This window comes from Somniosus microcephalus, chromosome 17, assembly GCF_052327205.1.
Source record: "Somniosus microcephalus isolate GS21.2 chromosome 17, FLI_Smic_1.0, whole genome shotgun sequence".
Lineage (NCBI taxonomy): Eukaryota > Metazoa > Chordata > Chondrichthyes > Squaliformes > Somniosidae > Somniosus > Somniosus microcephalus.
The window spans coordinates 92,825,657-92,848,600 of NC_141003.1; the positions used below are offsets into that span (position 1 = coordinate 92,825,657).

At 48.2% G+C, this 22,944-nt stretch overlaps 1 protein-coding gene across 13 annotated transcripts in view; it reads left to right on the top strand.

Moving 5' to 3' along the window:
* LOC147105924 (protein piccolo-like) overlaps nucleotides 1-22,944 on the top strand; it is a 917,910-nt gene that overhangs the window by 385,878 nt on the left and 509,088 nt on the right. The window lies entirely within an intron of this gene.

The following is a 22,944-nucleotide window of genomic DNA, read 5'->3' on the forward strand; positions in this document are numbered from 1 at the left end:
CTATCAGTTTTACCCCTTCCATTGCTTCGACCTTTTCCACTTCAACCGATATTTTGTCAGCATCCACCTCCTTAGTAAACACCGATACAAAGTATTCATTGAGTATTCTAGTCTTGCCCTGTGCCTCTAAGCATATATCACCTTCTTTGTCTCTAATAGGCCCCACCCTACCTCTTACTGCCCCCTTACTGTTTACATGCCGGTAGAATATTTTTGGGTTCCCTTTTATGTTAACTGCCATTCTAGTCTCTTATTCCCTCTTTACCAATCTTACTTTCATCTACACATCCCCTCTCAACTTTATGGGCTGGATTTTCATTCAGGTGCGGGTTGGTGTCATGTAATCCGCATTTCGTGTTATCCACACAAATCTAAATGGATGTGGGAGATTGATGCAATTTTAACTTAAATGTCCAATTGATTTCCAACGTGTGGGAACCCTTGGCAAATGAGTTTCTCCTGACTGAAAGTTGCCTCCGATGACGTCATCATTGCTGCTGCATTTAAGGTCTACAGCAAGCCTTGCTTCTTCTGCAGACTGCCAAGCTTTTTGACTGTGGAGTGAGAGGGACCTGGAGGCACCATGAGCAGCGGGAGACCCAGATCAGCTCCTCGTTTTGACGAGGTGGTCTTGCAGGCTTTAGTAGATAGGGCTGCAGCCAACAGGGAGGTGCTCTTCCCTTCCACAGGGAGGAAGAGGCCTCCCAAGCAGACCAAGGCAGTGTGGATGCAGGTGGCTGAGGAGGTCAACTCCTTGGGAGTCACCCGCAGAACTTGGATTCAGTGCCGCAAGAGATTTCATGACCTTCTCCGCACTGGAAAAGTGAGTATGATTTTCCCATCACCCTCAATCTGATCCCCATTGCCTTTCCTCACCAGCACTCAGCTTCAGCAATCTCTTCCTCCATATCCCACTTGACACTGACATCCATGCACCCTTACCCACTCCCTTTCTCTCTATGGTCACATTCACATAACTATTCGACTATGCAGCCCCCACACTCCCTATCACTCTGATGCTATGCAAACAACAGACAACACACAGGGCGGGCCCTTGGTCTTGCCACCTCACTCCATCTTTGTCTCCTTCTAAGTATCAATGCTATGGAATCTCTACACTCACTCCTTCATTCTCACTTTGTTGCAGCATTGCGCAGATGTCACTCACTACCTCTCGCGAAAGTCGGAGCCGCCTTTGGCACTGCTGCTCAGACATGTTGAGGTAGCTGACCCTGTGTATGTAGACCCTGTTTGGGGGTATCTCCTGCGCCAACGGGCTTCCAAGCGCTGGCCCCTTCTGGCCTGTGCAGCTTCAGGTGGGTGAGCAGCAGCCTTGCGCTCCTTTTGCTGCTGCTGCTGTTGGTGCTGCTGTTGTTCCTGGTTCTGCTGGTGCCGCGGCTGGTGCTCGAGGGCATCTAATGCCCAGAAGGGAAGGAAATAAACGGCTCCCATGCTTCTGGTATATGCCTCAGTTGAGGAAGCGCTCAGTGAGGGTGGTGAGAGGGGTTTCCCAGGAGGTCACACTGGAGATGGGTGTCAGGCTCCAAACTTCCACAGCTATGGTTATGCCTTCTAAAAGTTCCCCCAGACCTGAGACAACAAAGTCCTGCCACCTGCAAATGATGGCTGATCAAATCTTCTCTTTAATGGTTGACCTGCAGCTGATAGTCAGCAATCCAATAGTGCTCCCGCCAGGTTTCACCATCGTGTTTCCCACCAGGCGTGTTTCACGTGGGAAAAGGGTTAAATTCGCAAGGGTCTTTCAAACTAGGATTATAGAGGCTATTTAGTGCTTGTTAAGGGCCTTAACGACCTATCCCGCCTGTTGGAGGCAGGACGGAGTCGGGACCATTAGACACGACTGAGTTAAAGTTGCTCGGAGTCGGGAACCAGGCGGGGAGGGGGTCCCGACCGCCAGTTTTTGCAATTTTAACCCCCCACATGCCTCCAATCACACCTCCACGGCCCAATGAAAATCCTGGCCATTGAATTTGGTCTGGTCCTCCCTTGAAGAATTCACCTGACATGCATCATACACCCTCTTTTTTTGTTTCATCATCTTCTCTATCTCCCTCGTCATCCAAGGAGCCCTTGCTTTGGTTCCTTTACCCTTCCCTCTTGTTGCAATGTACCGAGCCTGTACTGGGAACATCTTCTCCTTAAAGATCACCCATTGTTCCATTACAGTTTTTCCTGTCAGTCTTTGGTTCCATTTTACACTGGCTAGATCCTTTCGCATCCCATTGAAGTTAGCCCTATTCCAGTTTAGAAGTTCCACTCTAGATTGTTCCTCGCTCCTCTCCATTGCTAATCTAAATCTTATGATACGATGATCACTCGTACCCAAGTGTTCTCCCACAGACACTTGGTCGACCTGGCCGACCTCATTCCCCAGCACCAGATCCAGCAATGCCTCCTTCCTAGTTGGGCCAAGAACATAGTCATAGAGTCATAGAGTTATACAGCACAGAAAGAGGCCCTTCGGCCCATCGTGTCTGCGCCGTCCATCAATCCCTGTCCAGTCTAATCCCATTTCCCAGCATTTGGTCCATAGCCTTGTATGCAATGGCATTTCAAGTGCTCATCCAAATGCTTCTTGAATGTTATGAGGGTTCCTGCCTCTACCACCCTTTCAGGCAGTGAGTTCCAGATTCCAACCACCCTCTGGGTGAAAAAGTTCCTCCTCAAATCCCCTCTAAACCTCCTGCCCCTTACCTTGAATCTATGCCCCCTTGTTATTGACCCCCCTACTAAGGGGAAAAGTTCCTCTTTATCTACCCTATCTATGCCCCTCATCATTTTGTACACCTCAATCAGGTCCCCCCTCAGCCTTCTTTGCTCCAAGGAAAACAACCCCAGCCTGTTTAGTCTTTCTTCATAGCTGAGGCGCTCCATCCCAGGTAACATCCTGGTGAATCTTCTCTGCAGCCTCTCCAAAGCAATCACATCCTTCCTATAGTGAGGCGACCAGAACTGCACACAGTACTCCAGCTGTGGCCTCACCAGCGTTTTGTACAGCTCCATCATAACCTCCCTGCTCTTATATTCTATGCCTCGGCTAATGAAGGCAAGTATCCCATATGCCTTTTTAACCACCTTATCTACCTGTTCCGCTGCCTTCAGGGATCTATGTACATGTACACCAACGTCCCTCTGACCCTCTGTACTTCCTAGGGTCCTACCACTCATTGTGTATTCCCTTGCCTTGTTTGTCCGTCCAAAATGCATCACCTCGCACTTTTCAGGGTTAAATTCCATTTGCCACTTTTCCGCCCATCTGACCAACCCGTTTATATCGTCCTGTAGCCTGAGGCTTTCCTCCTCGCAATTTACCACCCCACCAATTTTCGTGTCATCTGCGAACTTACTGATCATACCTTTTACATTCTCATCCAAATCATTTATGTAGATCACAAACAACAAGGGACCCAGCACCGATCCCTGAGGTACCCCACTGGACACAGGCTTCCAGTCACAAAAGCAACCTTCGACCATCACCCTCTGCCTCCTGCCACTCAGCCAGTTTAGGATCCAACGCGCCAAGGCACCCTGGATCCCATGGGCTCTTACCTTCTTGACCAGTCTCCTATGCGGGACTTTGTCAAAAGCTTTACTGAAATCCATGTAAACCACATCCACAGCATTTCCCTCATCCACACACCTAGTCACCCCCTCAAAAAATTCAATCAGATTGGTCAGACATGATTTACCCTTGACAAAGCCATGCTGACTAACCCCGATTAATCCTTGCCTCTCCAAGTGGAGACTAATTTTGTCCCTCAGAATTTTTTCCAATAATTTCCCTACCACAGATGTTAGGCTCACTGGCCTGTAATTCCCTGGTTTATCCCTGCTACCCTTCTTGAATAATGGTACTACGTTAGCTGTTCTCCAGTCCTCTGGTACATCCCCTGTGGCCAGAGAGGTTCTCAAAATTTGTGTCAGAGCCCCTGCAATCTCCTCCTTTGCCTCACACAACAACCTGGGATACATCTCGTCCGGGCCTGGGGATTTATCCACTTTTTGCCCTGCTAAAACCACTAGTACCTCCTCCCTCTCGATGCTAATATGTTCAAGTATGTCACAGTCCCCTTGCCCGATTTCTATGTCTACATCGTCTTTCTCCATAGTGAACACAGATGCAAAAAATTCATTTAAAACCCCGCCTACGTCATCTGGCTCTACACACAGATTGCCACTTTGGTCCCTAATGGGCCCTACCCTTTCCCTGGTTATCCTCTTGCCCTTAATATACTTATAAAACATCTTAGGATTTTCCTTTATTTTGCTCGCCAGTGTTATTTCATGGCCCCTCCTCACCCTCCTAATTTCTTTTTTAAGTATGCCCCTGCACTTTTTATACTCCTCTAGGGCTTCCTCCGTCTTTAGTCTTTTGTAACTGCCAAAAGCCCCCCTTTTTTTCCTAATGCATTTTTGCATATCCCTTGTCATCCAAGGTTCCCTTTGCTTGTTGGTCCCACCCTTGACCTTTACAGGAACATGTTGGCGTTGTACTCTCTCTATTTCCCTTCTGAAAGTCTCCCACTGCTTTGATGTGGATTTTCCTATAAGTAGCTGCTCCCAGTCCACTTTGGCCAGATCCTGCCTTATCATATTAAAATCGGCCTTCCCCCAATTTAGAACCCTTATTTCCGGGCCGTCTTTGTCTTTTTCCATGACCACCTTAAATCTCACCGAATTATGGTCACTGTCGCCAAAATGCTCTCCTACTGACACTTCCACCACTTGCCCGGCTACATTCCCTAGAATTAGGTCCAGTACCGCCCCCTCTCTTGTAGGACTTTCTACATGTTGGCTCAAAAAGCTGTCCTGGATGCACTTTAAGAATTCTGCACCCGCTAAGCCTTTCACACTCTGACTATCCCAATTAATATTGGGGAAGTTGAAATCCCCCACTATTATTACCCTATTATTTTCGCACTTCTCTGAGATTTGCCTACATATCTGTTCCCCTAGCTCCCCCTGACTGTTTGGGGGCCTATAGTACACTCCCAGCAAAGTGCTTGCCCCCTTTTTGTTTTTAAGTTCTACCCATATGGCCTCATTAGAGGAACCCGCTAATATATCATCCCTCCTTACAGCAGTAATTGATTCCTTAATTAATATTGCAACGGCCACTCCCCTTTTACACCCCCCTCTGTCTCGCCTGAAGATTCTATACAAGGTCAAGGAAATTCTCCTGAACACATTTCAGAAATTCCTCCCCCTCCTTTCCCTTTACCCTAGCATTATCCCAATCGATATTTGAGTAATTAAAGTCCCCCAGTATCACCACTTTATAGCTCTTGCATATCTCTGCGATTTCCCTGCAGATTTGCTCCTCTACCTCCCTCTCACTATTTGGAGGCCTGTAGAATACCTCCAATAGCGTGATCATACCCTTTTTGCTCCTCAGCTCTAACCAAATGGATTCTGTCCTTGCCCCCTCAAGAACATCCTGCCTTTCCAACACTACAATGCCTGCCTTAATTAGCACAGCCACCCCACCTCCCTTTTTTCCTTCCCTATCTTTTCTGAATACCATGTACCCTTGAATATTAAGTGGCCAGTCCTCACCATTTTTAAGCCACGTTTCCATTATTGCCACAACATCATATTGCCACACAGCTAATTGTGCTTGTAGCTCACCAACCTTATTCACCACACTTTGTGCGTTTACGTACATGCATTCTAAACCCATTTTTGAATTTTTCGTAGCCTTAGTCTGCTCCTATCTAATATGGAACTACTACCGCCTCTAGTACTATCTTCTCTAGTACTATCCAACACACCCACTCTTTTATGCACCTTATTCCTCTTTTCTACTCCTCTATGCTGGTGTCCTGCCAAGCTAGTTTAAACCCTCTCCAACAGCACTAACAAACCTCTCCGCGAGAATATTGGTCCCAGCTCTGTTGAGGTGTAACCCGTCCGACTTGTACAGGTCCCACCTTCCCCAGAAACGGTCCCAATGCCTCAGGAATCTAAAGCCCTCCCTGCTGCACCATCTCTCCAGCCATGAATTCATCTGTTCTATCCTCTTACTCCTGTACTCACTATCACGTAGCACCGGGAGTAATCTGGAGATTGCTACCTTTGAGGTTCTGCTTTTTAATCTCTCTCCTAGCTCCCTAAACTCTGCTTACAGGACCTCATCCCTCTTTCTGCCTATGTCGTTGGTACCGATATGGACCACAATCTCTGGCTGTTCACCCTCCCCCCTCAGAGTGTCCTGCAGCCACTCAGTGACATCCTTGACCCTGGCACCAGGGAGGCAACATACCGTCCTGGAGTCACGTCTGCGGCCGCAGAAATGCCTGTCTGCTCCCCTAACTATCGAATCCCCTGCCACTATTGCTCTTCCACTCTTTTTCCTCCCTTCCTGTACAGCTGAGCCACCCGTGGTGCCGTGGACTTGACTCTGGCTGCACTCCCCAGAGGACCCATCGCCCTCACCAGTACTCAGAACAGAATACTGGTTGGAGAGCGCGATGCACTCCGGGGACCCCTGCACTACCTGCCTGGTCCTCCTCTTCTGTCTGGCGGTCACCCATTCCCTCTCTGCCTGCACACTCTTAAGCTGCGGGGTGACCACCTCTAGAAACGTGCTCATAACTCTCAGTCTCGCGGATGCACCGCAGTGACTCCAACCGCCGCTCAAGCTCCGAAACCCGGAGCTCGAGTTGCTGCAGCCGGTGACACTTCCCGCACATGTGGTCGTCCAGGCTATGTGAAGCATCCAGGACTTCCCACATGGCACAGGATGTGCACTCCATGGGACTGAGCTGCCCTGCCATGCCTCGATTTAATAGACTAAGAACTAACTCAGCAGAAATAAACTTAAAACTTAACAAAAAACACTCCCCAGCTACTCACTAATCAACTCTTTCCCTCTATTTAATAGGCTATTAACTAACTTAGCAGAAATAAACTTATAAACTTGAAAAATATATACACTCACCAGCTCACCAGCTACTCACCAATCAGCTCCTTCCCTTGTGCCAACATCACCTTTTTTACTCTGAAGTCACTCTGTTGAGTTGCTGCCGCTTGGGACTGCTCCTTTTAACCGCTTGCTCTCGCTGTGCAGCCACCAGGACCGCTCCTTCCGGTGCTGCTCTTGCTCTCGGCACTCTTTCTACCGCTGCTCCTGCTCTCGCTGCACTTTGTGTTATTTCCTGATTTCCACAATCTTTTCAATTCTCCAGATTAAATGACATCTGCCCCATCTCAATCCATTCTATCCCTCTATATTTGGTCTACTTGTTCCTTGTTATTTGCAACCCCACCCCAATAGTCTTGCATCCTCAGCAAACAGCAATAGTTTCATTTCTGTCCCCATATAATATAAGCAATGGTTCTTACGAAGGTGTGAGGAGTGAGTTGGCTATGATAGATTGGAGAGTTTCATTAAAAGGCATGACGGTGGATACGCAGTGGCTAACATTTAAGGAACGAATGCATGAATTGCAACAGTTATACATTCCTTTCTGGCGCAAAAACACAAAAGGAAAAGCGGCCTAACCATGGCTAACAAAAGAAATTAAGGATAGTATTAGATCCAAAGAGGAGTCATATAAAGTTGCCAGAAAAAGTAGCAAGCCTGAGGATTGGGAGCAGTTTCCGGTTCAGCAAAAAAGGACCAAGAGATTGATTAAGAGGGGAAAAATAGAATATGAGAGTAAACTTGCAAGGAACATAAAAGCTTCTACAAGTATGTAAAAAGAAAAAGATTAGTGAAGGCAAATGTAGGTCCCTTACAGTCAGAAACGGGAGAATTTATAATGGGGAACAAGGAAATGGCAGGGCAATTAAACAAATACTTGGTTCTGTCTTCACAGAACAGGACACAAATAACTTCCCAGAAATGCTAGGGAACCAAGGGTCTAGTGAGAAGGAGGAATTAAAAGAAATTAGTATTAGTAAAAAAATAGTGCTGGAAAAATTAATGGGACTGAAAGCCGATAAATCCTGATAATCTGCATCCCAGAGTACTGGGATGGAAAGCCATGGAAATAGTGGATACATTGGTTGTCATCTTCCAAAATTCTATAGATTATGGAACAGTTCCTGCAGATTGGAGGGTGGCAAATGTAACCCCACTATTTAAAAAAGGAGGGAGAGAGAAAACAGGGAACTACAGACCGGTTAGCCTAACATCAGTAGTAGGGAAAATGCTAGAGTTTATTATAAAGGATGTGATAACAGGACACTTAGAAAATATCAATGGGATTAGACAAAGTCAACATGGATTTATGAAAGGGAAATCGTGTTTGATAAACCTACTGGAGTTTTTTGAGGATGTAACTGGTAGAATAGATGAGGGAGAACCAGTGGATGTGGTGTATTTGGATTTTCGGAAGGCCTTTGATAAAGTCCCACATAAGAGGTTAGTGTGCAAAATTAAATCACATGGGATTGGGGGTAATATACTGGCATGAATTGAAAATTGGTTAACAGACAGGACACAGAGAGTAGGAATAAATGGGTCTTTTTCAGGGTGGCAGGCGGTGACTAGTTGGGTACCACAGGGATCAGTGCTTGGGCCCCAGCTATTCAGAATATATATCAATGATTTAGATGAGGGAACCAAATGTAATATTTCCAAGTTTGCTGACGACACAAAACTAGGTGGGATTGTGAGTTGTGAGGAGGATGCAAAGAGGCTTCAAGGCGATTTAGACAAGTTGAGTGAGTGGGCAAATACATGGCAGATGCCGTATAATGTGGATAAATGTGAAGTTATCCACTTCGGCAGGAAAAACAGAAAGGCAGAGTATTATTTAAATGGTGATAGATTGGGAAATGTTGATGTACAAAGGGACCCTGGGTGTCCTTACACATGATAGCAAACATACAGGTGCAGCAAGCAGTTAGGATGGCAAATGTTAAGTTGGCCTTCATTGCAAGAGGATTTGAGTACAGGAGCAAGGATGTCTTACTACAGTTATACAAGGCCTTGGTGAGACCACACCTGGAGTACTGTGTGCAGTTTTGGTCTACTTACCTAAGAAAGGATATACTTGCCATAGAGGGAGTGCAGTGAAGGTTCACAAGACTGATTCCTGGGATGGCAGGACTGCCGTATGAGGAGAGATTGGGTCGACTAGGCTTGTATTCACTAAATTTAGAAGAATGAGAAACGTATAAAATTCTGACAGGGCTAGACAGACTGGATGCAGGGGGGATGTTTCCCCTGACTGGGGGGATCTAGAACGAGGGGTCACAGTCTCAGGATACAGGGTAGGACATTTAGGACTGAGATGAGGAGAAATTTCTTCACTCAGAGGGTGGTGAACCTGTGGAATTCTCTACCACAGAAGGCTGTGGAGGCCAAGTCACTGAATATATTTAAGAAGGAGATCGATAGATTTCTAGACACAAAAGGCATCAAGGGGTATGGGGAGAGAGGGGGAATATGGTATTGAGATAGAGGATCAGCCATGACCATATTGAATGGCGGAGCAGGCTCGAAGGGCCGAATGGCCTACTCCTGCTCCTATTTTTCTATGTTTCTATATCCTCGCATTAATTTCTGAGGCATCCTGCAAATTACCACCTTCCATTATTAGTAGCAGTACTTCTCCTTCTCCTCCATCTCCATCACCTCCATCAACCTGATGCCGTTGTTTATTTCCTCCTGAATCTTTGCTCTATTTCTGATCAAGTGAACCAATAAATATATAACATCTGCCGAATTCCTCTTATCCACTCGGTCCATTTCAACAAACTCCAGTAGACTTTTGTCGGCCCATGCTAACTCATTTTTGCCAGTCCGCACTTCTCTTCGTGCTTCATTATTCCCTCCTTCATAATGTCTTGTAATGTTTTACCTCTCATGGGTGTCAGCCTCACTGGCCTATACTCAGGATTATCTTTATGTCCATTTTATAATTCACGCACGATTCCTGTTTACGATAAATCCCTAGAAATGTCCCTCGGTGTGATTGATTTCATTACCTATTTCCTTAGATACGCTGAGCGCAGTTTACCTAATCCAGATACTTTGATCTCTTTTACTGCTCTCAACCTGTCTGTTACCTCCTTACTCATAATTTTTAATATCTGCTCCTACCTCCTTCATTGGGAAGAGAGCTTTTACGATCACTGACACAAATAAAGTGTTTATAATATTTGCCATCCGTTGATCGCTTGATATTAATGGCACCCTTGAAATCCCTCACCATCTGTTCTCTGTGAAGATAATAACAATAACTGTTCAGACTTTCCCACAATTTTAGTCTTGTATTCAATTCTAGTTTAGTCTTAAAATTGCGGTGTGGAATAATAGGCCTAGAAATTCAGTTGGCTGTGCCAACCGTTAGCGCCTTAGGAGGAGCAGATCTCGAGCGCTAGGCGCTTAGCGCCCGGGCGCAGCGCGATCTGCGCCTCGCCCCAACTTCAGTAGACATTTAGCGCCGGCGCAAAGTCTTTGTGCGCGCTCAGCTGCGCGCGCAGATCATGACGTCATTTCGTCGTGCAACGCCCTTTGTGCGCCCGGAACCGGAACTTCACTCGCGCCGCCCCATTGTGCGCCGGGCGGCCCTAACGACTGTGAAGTGGAACGGTACACAGCCGAGGTGGGCCGCGGGGAGCGCAAATTAAAGGGTACTTACCCTGCACTATAAAGGGCAGCCATTTTGCAGCATTCACTCTTGTGCAACGGATTTTTGGAGAGAGACCAAGGAAGAGAGCTTACTGCTTTGGCCCAACACTAGGACAGGTCTTTTTGGCTTCAGGCCAGAGCTTTGCAATTATCTTTGCCTTCATTGAGATCTCAGTGTTTGCCTGCATATTATGGGGGCTGCATTGGGTGCCAACGCTGAGTTTCAGCCTTATGTCGGAAGGGCTTACAGACACCGTGAGAGAGTGGCAGCCCTGGCTAGACGCAGAGGGGGCAACAGGCGTCGCCAAGTGAGGCTTTACCCACCCAGGGTATACCGCCAGCAGTTCTCCTATCTCAACATGTCTGCCGCGCAGTGTGTTAGGAGGCTGCGATTCAGAAGGGAGGTGGTTGCAGACATCTGCCAGCTGCTTCACAGAGATCTGCGTCCACAGCTGATGCGCAGGACGTCTCTGTTGGTGGCAGTGAAGGTGACGGTGGCTCTCAACTTCTATGCCACCGGCTCCTTCCAATCCGCTGCTGGGGACATCGCTAACATCTCCCAGTTCGCCGTGCATTGCTGCATCCGCCAGGTGACCAATGCCCTTTTCAGAAGGAGACATCAATTCATCTCCTTCCCCATGACCCTGGACAAGCAGCAGCAGCGTGCAGTGGGATTTGCAAGAATAGCGGGCTTCCCCATGGTGCAGGGCGCCATTGACTGCACGCATGTGGCTTTGCGGGCACCTCTGGAGCATGCCGAGGATTACCGCAACCAGAAGGGCTACCATTCCCTCAACGTACAGCTGGTGTGTGACCACAGGCAGCGCATCCTAGCTGTCAATGCCCGCTTTCCAGGCAGCAGCCACGATGCCTTTATCCTGCGACAGACAACTGTGGCTGACATGTTCCAGGCACAGCCTCACCCAAGAGGATGGCTTATCGGGGACAAAGGCTATCCTTTGTGTACCTGGCTCATGACCCCGCTCCGCGCGCCCACGACCCCTGCTGAAGAGGCATACAACGAGAGCCATCAAGCGACCAGGAACCTCATCGAACAAACAATCGGCGTCCTGAAGCAATGGTTCCGCTGTCTGGATCGCTCCGGGGGAGCCCTCCAGTATTCGCAGGAGCGAGTCTCCCAATTCGTCATCGTTTGCTGCATGCTGCACAACCTGGCTATCCGCAGGACTCAGGCACTGCCACCTCACGTTGGACCACCACCTCAGGAGGAGGAGCAGGAGGAGCATGAGGAGGAGGAGGATGAGGAGTACCAGCCCAGGAGGGAGGCAGAAGATCCAAGGGCCGCCCGTCGGCGGCTTATTGAACGTCACTTCTCGGCCCCCTGTCAGGGAATGGCTTGTGCCAATGAAAGAACATGATTGCAGCTGCTCCGCAAGCCCTCAGCCGGTTAAGGCAACAAACACTTCAAAGATCAAACATGGACAATGTGAATAAATAAAATGGTTTATTGTACAAACTCAGGGCCCTTCCCACATGAAAACCAAGAACACACGAAACCCCCAAAAAACACACACACACATGAGTCACTCCCACAACCTGGGGAGGATTAACCAAAGATGTAAACAAAAATGGCCTCACCTCGGCCTTCAAAAAACAACCATTCCACAAAACACAACATTTGGACACACCCTCTACTTTGTGTCCCGTGAGGGCGATGCCCTCTGCAAACTTTGCCGGCCCCTGGAAGCCCTGCTGCTCCTCCTCAAAGTGAGGCCAGTGGCTGCTGCAAGGCTGGGGGAAGGCTCCTGAAGGGCACATGTCGTGACGGCAGATGCCCTTGGGGGTCGGCCTAGACGAGGTCTGGCCCTCGAGGGGCCGGCTGGTGAATGCTGCAGCTGTGGCTGGCCAGCATCAGTCGCTGCAGCAGCTCGTGGCAGCTCCACTGGGGGAGTGGCGGCTGGAGGAATGGGGGCAAGCTGGCGGATGGCAGGCGCTCGCTGGTCGCCTGAGACACTGGCACTCGCCCGGGCCAGCACTGCAGCATGCGCAGCAATCTGCCGAGGGACAGACCGCTGTGCTGCTGCAGCGCGCCGTGTGCCCTGGCGATGCCGGGCTGACACAGCGAGTGTGGCAGCAGTGAGTGCCCGTGTTGCCCTGTTCTGAGACCGCATCAGAGCAGCCAGTGACTGCACGGCACCACTGATCACCTGGCCAGTCGCTGCCAGAGAGGCCCCGAATTCGGTGACACTCCAAGACAGGGACTCGATGGCCTCAGGCATCCGTCCCACTACCCCCATGAGCTCCGTGTGCCGGCGCTCCGAGTCCGCGGACATGCCCTCGAGGCGGCGCATCTCCTCGGCGTTGACCGTCTCCGGACTGGAGGCCGGACTCTCCCTCTGGGGAGAAGGCCGCCGAACTGGCCGACCCTTCCTGCGTTGCTGGACGCCGCTGGGCCCAGCGATTGGACTCCCCTCCGACCCTTCCCCCCTCTGGGGAGAAGGCCGCTGAGCTTCCACCCCCCTCCCGCGTTTCTGCAGGCCGCTGGTCCCAGGAGCTACACTCCCCTCCGACACTTCCGCCACGCTCCCCTCCAGGGACGACGTCTCCCCTACAGTGGCATGGCTTGCCGCGGCTGAGGGTTCCCCTGATGGGCCGCCTTCCTCTTGCTCCTCCTCCTCCTCCTCTTCTGAGGGGCTGTCACTGGCAAGTTCAGGGACCTCCTCCTCACCATCTGAAAGCAGGAAGGCACAAGAGTAGCTTTAGAGTGAGGAGAGGGCGTCAGTGAGGGATGCATGAGTGGTGGCATTCAGCGCATTGGTCGGACAGTGACAAAGGATGTAGATCTGATGCGCAAGTGGGACGAGAGAGGTCCAAAAGGTGATGTCCTTACCATTGGTGCCCAGAACAGGGTCGGCATCTCCAGATGCCACGGGGCCAATCACCCGGGCACCCACGATGTGCTCCACGCGCTGTTGCAGCTCGGTGAGCGGCTGGATCTGGGGTCCGCCTCCCCCGGTCACAGTCCGGCTCCTCTTATTATTGGCCAGCTTGGCCTGCAAGAGAAAGGACGGCCTCTAAGTACAGTGTGTAGCCCTGATCTTGTGTGCACTGCCTCCCATGGTGGAATAGCCTGGCCAGTGTGTAGCCCTGATCTTGTGTGCACTGCCTCCCATGGTTGAATAGCCTGGCCAGTGTGTTAAGTGCAGAATGTGCAATTGATGTTCATGACTGTCCCATAGCTGCTGCATGAGGGCTGGCCATTAGGGCTTTCAGGTCCCTTTGCCCATAATGTGAGGTGCACATGCAAGGATGAGGAGGACACTGGAAAGGGTACTCACCCTGACAATCCTGGCGAGGTCATTGAGCTTTTTTCTGCATTGGACAGCGCTCCTGGGGACCTCACTGTTGGATGTCACCCTCGTGGCGACATGCCTCCAGGCTCTCCGGTAGACGCGGGCCGGCGGCTTCCTCCCATTGTCTGGGAACAAAATATGGCGTCTCTTCTCCACAGCGCTAACCAGCACCCTCAGATCATGCTCTGAGAAGCGCTGCGCTCGTTCACGGGCCTTCTCCATACTTTGAGGCGCTATTTGGGTCCAGCAGCAGTGTTCAGGCCTAGCTGGAGGGCTCCAGTGTCCAGGGCGTGGCAGCAGACCAAGTCGACCCTTCCCCCTTAAGAGCTGGCCGGCGCCAGGGTGTCTGCTGTCAATCAAGAAATGGCCGCACCTGCGCTGCGCCCGGCCTCGGCGGTATCGCTCAGCACCTCCGGCTTAGCGCCTAAAGAGAGCCGTGCATCGCCAGTTTTAGCGCTCGAGCAAACTCTTAAGGCGAAGCTAATGAATATCGGCGATGTGGCCTCGAATTTGCGCCGGGCGCAAACTTTAGCGGCCGCCCGACTTTACCGCCCCAAAAGTGGCTATAATGAATTTCTAGGCCATCGTGTTCAGGCACCTGTTCGTCTGAAATCCCTCTCTGCTCTTTTAGCAGAAACTTTAACCCATTTATTGTAAACAACATTTAAAGCTTCTGCTAAAAAAGCAGAGAGAGGATTTCAGCTGAATGTGTTTAAGTGTCCATATACTATCGGACCACAGTGTGATTTCTAGGCCCATACTCTTGTAAACTTCTCTCTTCTGATCCAACTGTAATTTCCTACTTGAGAATTCTTGAGGTTTCTTTTTTCTTCTGCTGCGCATCCTCCAGGGTGGAACACAGTTACTGCACTGCATCCTCGGCAGAATGTACTTGAGCGCCTTCCATTTATCATCTGTACTTCTCTCTCCTGTGTTCATTGTGTTAGCACACCCTCCCCCATCCTGTGGTGTTGCGCACGGTGAGTCCAGATGAATTGTGCTATTCGGGTCAGGCAGGGTGAGATGGCGGGGGATAATTGGGCCAAGGTGGAAAAGGAAGTAGAACAAAGGGGGAGAGGAGAAAAGGAGGAGAAAGGGGAGAGCAGACGAACAGGACATTACACAGTATTTTACAGCATTTTGAAAGCTGGCTAGCTCTTCAAGTGGGATGGGGACATTATATATACATCAGAGGGATTGTGCATAGAAACATAGAAGATAGGAGCAAGAGTAGGCCATTCGGCCCCTCGAGCCTGCTCCACCATTCAATGTGATCATGGCTGATCATCCAAATTCAGTATCCTGTCCCTGCTTTCTCCCCATACCCCTTGATCCCTTTAGCCTTAAGAAATATATCCAACTCCTTCTTGAATATATTTAATGAATTGGCCTCTACTGCCTTCTGTGGTAGAGAATTCCACAGGTTCACCACTCTCTGGGTGAAGAAATTCCTCCTCATTTCTGTCCTAAATGGCATACCCCTTATCCTTAGACTGTGACCCCTGGTTCTGGACTCCCCGGCCATCGGGAACATCCTTCCTGCATCTAGTCTGTCCAGTCCTGTCAGAATTTTAAAAGTTTCAATGAGATCCCCTCTCATTCTTCTAAACTCCAGTGAGTACAAGCCCAATCGACCCAATCTCTCCTCATACGTCATTCCTGCCACCCCAGGTATCAGCCTGGTGAATCTTCGCTGCACCCCTTCCATGGCAAGAACGTCCTTCCTCAGATAAGGCGACCAAAACTGCATACAATACTCAAGATGTGGTCTCACCAAGGCCCTGTACAACTGCAGCAAGACATCGTTGTTCCTGTACTCAAAGCCTCTCGCTACGAAGGCCAACATACCATTTGCCTTCTTAACCGCCTGCTGCACCTGCATGCTTACCTTCAGCGACTGGTGCACAAGGACACCCAGGTCTCGTTGCACTTCCCCTTCGCCCAATCTATTGCCATTCAGATAATAATCTGCCTTCCTGTTTTTGCCACCAAAGTGGATAACCTCACATTTATCCATGTTATATTGCATCTGCCATGCTTTTGCCCAATCACCCAACCTGTCTAAATCATCCTGGAGTTTCTCGGCATCCTCCTCACAGCACACACGCCCACCCAGCTTTGTGTCGTCTGCAAATTTGGAGATATTACATCTAGTTCCCTCGTCTAGACCATTAATATATATTGTGAATAGCTGGGGTCCAAGGACCGATCCCTGCAGTACCCCACTAGTCACTGCCTGCCCCTCGGAAAAAGACCCGTTTATTCCAACTCTTTGCTTTCTGTCTGCCAACCAGTTTTCTATCCAAGTCAATACCTTGCCCCCAATCCCATGTGCCTTAACTTTACACACTAACCTATTATGCGGGACATTATCGAAAGCCTTCTCAAAGTCCAAATGTACCACATCCACTGGTTTTCCCTTATCTATTTTACCAGTTACATCCTCAAAAAATTCCAGCAGATTAGTCAAGCACGATTTACCTTTTGTAACTCCATGTTGACTTTGTCCGATCCAATCACTGTTTTCCAAGTGCTCTGCTATTACATCCTTTATAATAGACTCTAGCATTTTCCCCACTACCGATGTAATTCCCCGTTTTCTCCCTACCACCTTTTTTGAATAGTGGGGTAACATTAGCTACCCTCCAATCCATGGGTACTGTTCCAGGTTCCATCGAATGTTGGAAGATGATCAGCAATGCAGCTACTATTTCTAGGACCACTTCCTTAAGTACCCTGGGATGTAGATTATCAGGCCCTGGGGATTTATCGGCCTTCAGTCCCATCAATTTCCTTAACACCATTTCCTTACAAATACTGATTTCTTTTAGTTCCTCCCCTTCATCAGACCCTATGTTCTCCAACATCTCTGGGAGGTTATTTGTGTCCTCCTTTGTGAAGACAGAACCAAAATATGGATTTAATTGGTCTGCCATTTCTTTGTTACCCATCTCTTGATTATTACCTGAGCCACGAGCGAATTTGGCTAGGACAAATAAAATTAGAGAGTTAAATGCATGGCTCAAAGACTGGTGTGGGAGAAATGGGTTTTGCTTCCTGGGACACTGGCACCAGTACTGGGGCAGGAGGGAGCTGTTCCGTTGGGACGGGCTTCACTTTGCCAGTGCTGGGACTAGAGTCCTGGCGAATCATATAACTAGGGCTGTAGAGAGGGCTTTAAACTAACTAGTGGGGGGAAGGTTCCTAGAGAGCAAATAATAAAAATGACAACAGAGAAGGTCATAGACTTAGGTAGCAGTGGGGAAATTAAAAACCAGAGCCTGTCAGGAAGGGGCAGAAGGTATGGAGTAAAAGGTAAAGTAATAAAAAGGGCAAAAGCAGGAACTAAGTGTCACAAAACATATTTGAAAGTTCTCTATCTGAATGCACGTAGCATTCGTAACAAAATAGATGAGTTAATGGCACAAATAACTACATATGGGTATGATCTTGTGGCCATTACAGAAACATGGCTGCAGGGTGACAATGCCTGGGAATTAAACATACCAGGTTATTTAACGATCAGGAAGGACAGGCAGGAAGGAAGGGGAGGTGGGGTGGCTATGTTAATAAAGGAAGGAATCACTGTAATACAGAGAAATGATATTGGATCAAAAGATCAGGATAATGAAACAGTTTGGGTGGAGGTAAGGAATAATAAGGGGAAAAAAACACTAGTGGGCGTAGTCTATAGGCCTCCGAACAGTTGCAACTCTGTTGGACGGAGTATCAATCAGGAAATAGTTGAGGCTTGTAATAAGGGAGCATCTATAATTATGGGGGATTTTAACTATCATATTAATTGGACAAATCAAATTGGGCAGGGCTGCCTTGAGGATGAGTTCATTGAGTGTATTAGGGATGGGTTTCTTGAGCAGTAACTGAACCGACCGGGGGCAAGCAACCTTAGATCTGGTCCTGTGTAACGAGACAGGATTAATTATAAATGTCCTAGTAAAGGATCCCCTTGGAATGAGTGACCATAACATGGTTGAATTCCATATTCAATTAGAGGGTGAGAAGGTTGGATCTCAAACAAGCGTGCTAAGCTTGAATAAAGGAGACTATGAAGGTATGAGAGCGGAATTGAGTAGAGTGGATTGGGAAAATAGATTAAAGGGTAAGACGATACATGATCAGTGGTGTACATTTAAGGAGTTATTTTACAACTTCCAAAAAAAATATATTCCACTGAGAAGAAAAGGGTGTAAAAGAAAAGACAGCCATCCGTGGCTAAGTAAAGAAATTAAGGATAGTATTCGACTAAAAACAAGGGCATATAAGGTAGCCAAATCTAGTGGGAGGATAGAGTATTGGGAAAACTTTAAAAGACAGCAAAAAATAACAAAAAGATTGATTAAGAAAGGGAAGATAGATTATGAAAGTAAATTAGCAAAAAATATAAAAACAGATAGTAAGAGTTTTTATAGTTATATAAAAAGAAAAAGGGTGGCTAAAGTAAATGTTGGTCCCTTAGAGGATGAGACCGGGAAATTAATGGTGGGAAATATGGAGATGGCAAAAACACTGAATGAATATTTTGTATCAGTCTTTACAGTAGAAGACACTAAGAATATCCCAACACTGGACAAACAGGGGGCTATGGGGGGGAGGAGCTAAACACGGTCAAAATCACTAAGGAAGTGGTACTCGGTAAAATAATGGGACTCAAGGCGGATAAATCACCTGGACCTGATGGCTTACATCCTAGGGTCTTGAGGGAAGTGGCGGTAGGGATTGTGGATGCATTGGTAATAATTTTCCAAAACTCCCTGGACTCAGCAAAGGTCTCGGCAGACTGGAAAACTGCTAATGTAGAGTCATAGAGTTTAGAGTCATAGAGTTTTACAGCACAGAAAGAGGCCCTTCGGCCCATCGTGTCTGCGCCGGCCATCAATCCCTGTCCAGTCTAATCCCATTTTCCAGCATTTGGTCCATAGCCTTGTATGCAATGGCATTTCAAGTGCTCCTCCAAATGCTTTTTGAATGTTGTGAGTGTTCCTGCCTCTACCACCCTTTCAGGCAGAGAGTTCCAGATTCCAACCACCCTCTGGGTGAAAAAGTTCCTCCTCAAATCCCCTCTAAATCTCCTGCCCCTTACCTTGAATCTATGCCCCCTTGTTATTGACCCCCCTACTAAGGGGAAAAGTTCCTCTTTATCTACCCTATCTATGCCCCTCATCATTTTGTACACCTCAATCAGGTCCCCCCTCAGCCTTCTTTGCTCCAATGAAAACAACCCCAGCCTGTTTAGTCTTTCTTCATAGCTGAGGCGCTCCATCCCAGGTAACATCCTGGTGAATCTTCTCTGCACCCTCTCTAAAGCAATCACATCCTTCCTATAGTGAGGCGACCAGAACTGCACACAGTACTCCAGCTGTGGCCTCACCAGCGTTTTGTACAGCTCCATCATAACCTCCCTGCTCTTATATTCTATGCCTCGGCTAATGAAGGCACGTATCCCATATGCCTTTTTAACCACCTTATCTACCTGTTCCGCTGCCTTCAGGGATCTATGTACATGCACACCAAGGTCCCTCTGACCCTCTGTACTTCCTAGGGTCCTACCACTCATTGTGTACTCCCTTGCCTTATTTGTCCGTCCAAAATGCATCACCTCGCACTTTTCAGGGTTAAATTCCATTTGCCACTTTTCCGCCCATCTGACCAACTCGTTTATATCTTCCTGTAGCCTGAGGCTTTCCTCCTCACAATTTACCACCCCACCAATTTTCGTGTCATCTGCGAACTTACTGATCATACCTTTTACATTCTCATCCAAATCATTTATGTAGATCACAAACAGCAAGGGACCCAGCACCGATCCCTGAGGTACCCCACTAGACACAGGCTTCCAGTCACAAAAGCAACCTTCGACCATCACCCTCTGCCTCCTGCCACTCAGCCAGTTTAGGATCCAACGCGCCAAGGCACCCTGGATCCCATGGGCTCTTACCTTCTTGACCAGTCTCCTATGCAGGACTTTGTCAAAAGCTTTACTGAAATCCATGTAAACCTCATCCACAGCATTTCCCTCATCCACACACCTAGTCACCCCCTCGAAAAATTCAATCAGATTGGTCAGACATGATTTACCCTTGACAAAGCCATGCTGACTATCCCCGATTAATCCTTGCCTCTCCAAGTGGAGACAAATTTTGTCCCTCAGAATTTTTTCCAATAATTTCCCTACCACAGATGTTAGGCTCACTGGCCTGTAATTCCCTGGTTTATCCCTGCTACCCTTCTTGAATAATGGTACTACATTAGCTGTTCTCCAGTCCTCTGGTACATCCCCTGTGGCCAGAGAGGTTCTGAAAATTTGTGTCAGAGCCCCTGCAATCTCCTCCCTTGCCTCACACAACAGCCTGGGATACATCTCGTCCGGGCCTGGGGATTTATCCACTTTTTGGCCTGCTAAAACTGCTAGTACCTCCTCCCTCCCGATGCTAATATGTTCAAGTATGTCACAGTCCCCTTGCCCGATTTCTATGTCTACATCATCTTTCTCCATAGTGAACACAGATGCAAAAAATTCATTTAAAACCCCGCCTACATCCTCTGGCTCTACACACAGATTGCCACTTTGGTCCCTAATGGGCCCTACCCTTTCCCTGGTTATCCTCTTGCCCTTAATATACTTATAAAACATCTTAGGATTTTCCTTTATTTTGCTCACCAGTGTTATTTCATGGCCCCTCCTCGCCCTCCTAATTTCTTTTTTAAGTATGCCCCTGCACTTTTTATACTCCTCTAGGGCTTCCTCCATCTTTAGTCTTTTGTAACTGCCAAAAGCCCCCCTTTTTTTCCTAATGCATTTTTGTATATCCCTTGTCATCCAAGGTTTGCTTTGCTTGTTGGTCCCACCCTTGACCTTTACAGGAACATGTTGGCGTTGTACTCTCTCTATTTCCCTTCTGAAAGCCTCCCACTGCTTTGATGTGGATTTTCCTATAAGTATCTGCTCCCAGTCCACTTTGGCCAGATCCTGCCTTATCATATTAAAATCGGTCATCCCCCAATTTAGAACCCTTATTTCCGGGCCGTCATTGTCTTTTTCCATGACCACCTTAAATCTCACCGAATTATGGTCACTGTCGCCAATATTTAAAAAGGGCAGTAGACAGAAGGCTGGAAACTATAGACCGGTTAGCCTAACATCTGTGGTAGGTAAAATATTGGAGTCCATTATTAAGGAGACAGTAACAGGACATTTGGATAATCATAATTTAATAGGACAAAGTCAGCATGGTTTTATGAAGGGGAAGTCATGTTTGACAAATTTGCTGGAGTTCTTTGAGGAAGTAACATATAGGGTGGATAAAGGGGAACCAGTGGAGGTAGTGTATTTAGACTTCCAAAAGGCATTTGACAAGGTGCCACACAAAAGATTATTGCTTAAGATAAAAAATCACAGGATTGGGGGTAATATTCTGGCATGGATAGAGGATTGGCTATCTAACAGAAGGCAGAGAGTTGGGATAAATGGTTCATTCTCGGACTGGCAATCAGTAACTAGTGGTGTTCCACAGGGGTCAGTGCTGGGTCCCCAACTCTTTACAATCTATATTAACGATTTGGAGGAGGGGACCGAGTGTAACATATCAAAGTTTGCAGATGATACTAAGATGGGAGGGAAAGTAGTGAGTGAGGAGGATATAAAAAACCTGCAAGGGGACATAGACAGGCTAAGTAAGTGGGCAGAGATTTGGCAGATGGAATACAATACTGGAAAGTGTGAGGTTATGCACTTTGGCAGGAAAAATCGTAGAGCAAGTTATTATCTTAATGGCAAGAAACTGGATAGTACTGAAGTACAAAGGGACCTGGGGGTCCTGGTGCACGAAACTCAAAAGGTTAGTATGCAGGTGCAGCAAGTGATTAAGAAGGCCAATGGAATGTTGGCTTTCATTGCTAGGGCGATAGAATATAAAAATAGGGAGGTATTGCTTCAGTTGTACAAGGTATTGGTGAGACCGCACCTGGAATACTGCATACAGTTTTGGTGTCCATACTTAAGAAAGGACATACTTGCTCTCGAGTCAGTACAAAGAAGGTTCACTCGGTTAATCCCGGGGATGAGGGGATGGACATATGAGGAGAGGTTGAGTAGATTGGGACTCTACTCATTGGAGTTCAGAAGAATGAGAGGCGATCTTATTGAAACTGCTAATGTAACGCCCTTATTTAAAAAGGGCAGTAGACAGAAGGCTGGAAACTATAGACCGGTTAGCCTAACATCTGTCTTTGTCCATTGTAAATAAAAAAAATTCTTTATTGTCAAAAAAGTGCTTCCTTCCAGCATAACAACGTCATGTCAACAGAAACCATAACTAACAAAATAACAGTCAACTCTCTGGCAAAGCCACAAAACTAAACAAACCATCACAAACAATCACAACAGGTGAGGGCGTCCTTGAATTTGGAGGAAGAAACGTCTCAGCACCTCCCTCTACTGCTGGCCCCCTGATGGAGACCGACTTCTCTTTCGCGGTCGGCCCCTTCCCTCCCTGCTGCTCCTACGTAATTGAACCCCAGTGGCGGGGTCAAGGCTGGGGGACGCCTGGTGACTGTCTGGAATTGCAGAAGCCCCTGATGGACAGCCTGGACGACCTCTGGGCTTGGAGGATGCGGAGGCTGGCTGCTTGATCTGGCCATGGCTGGAAGCAGTGTACCCTGCAGGTGGTGGCAGCTGCACTGCAGACGTGCCAGCGCTGGCATGAGCAACGGTCACCTGCCGAGAGAGGACACCTGCACCATGGTCGGACGACACACTGGCTCTCGGAGGGGACCGGCTCGGCTCCACCGCCACAAGCGATTGCTCCACTGATCCCTGGCCTCGTGTGGTACTGGAAGGGCCCGGGGTGATCCTAGCTGATGCAGATAGGGTGGCAGCAGTGAGAGTTCGCGTTGCCTCAATCTGGGTCTGGACGAGGCCAGCAAGTGACTGCGTGGCAGCAGTGAGGACCTGTGTGGCAGGTGCCAGTGCTTCGGAGAAGCCCTGGACAGTTCTCTCCATTGCTT